The sequence below is a fragment of the Microtus ochrogaster genome, unplaced genomic scaffold (assembly GCF_000317375.1).
Source record: "Microtus ochrogaster isolate Prairie Vole_2 unplaced genomic scaffold, MicOch1.0 UNK48, whole genome shotgun sequence".
NCBI lineage: Eukaryota > Metazoa > Chordata > Mammalia > Rodentia > Cricetidae > Microtus > Microtus ochrogaster.
This window is the reverse complement of record NW_004949146.1, coordinates 1631124-1631826: the sequence shown is the minus strand read 5'-3', so window position 1 is coordinate 1631826 and position 703 is coordinate 1631124.

Below are 703 nucleotides of genomic sequence, written 5' to 3'. Positions count from 1 at the left end.
TCTGCCTCCCCAGTGCTGGGATTGAAGGCATGTGCTACTATACCAAGCTACAATTTTTTTTTTCTACCCCAGGATAATCTAGAATTTACTTTGTAGCCCAGGCTGGTCTTTAAGTCATGATGATCTTACTTTAGTTTTCTCAAGTGCTACGATTACAGGAGTGAGCCACTATATGCAAGGAAACCAGTTCTTATAAATAATTTATCTTAAAGTTTGGTATAAGTATGTGTTGTAGGTTGGACATGTTGCCCCGTATCCTTCCCCCTCCCTTTTCTTGGTCCTCGTCACTGCCATTAGTCTCCTTTGTTTTCCTAGGTAGCCTTACTTGCACTTCATGTCGTACATGCAGACAGGAGCAAATTGACTCTTAAAAGAATCTACTAGAAAGTATGCTGTCAACATAAAGTCAAGAAGACTTCAGGGGCTGACTACTTGGAGTAAAGAAAGGAGATTGTAGTGAGTGAAGTGTAGACATAGCCCACTGGTATTTCACAGCAGTTTCTAGACTGAATCTTCCCATCACAGACATGGGAACAAGCTCCAAGCCCTCTCTACTCATGAAGACAAAGACATGAGAATAAAAAAAGACAGCCAAGAACATGTACTTCATATTATATTTATTGTGTGTGCGTGTGTGTGTGTGTGTGTGTGAGAGAGAGAGAGAGGGGAGAGAGAGGGGAGAGAGAGAGAGAGAAGAGAGAGA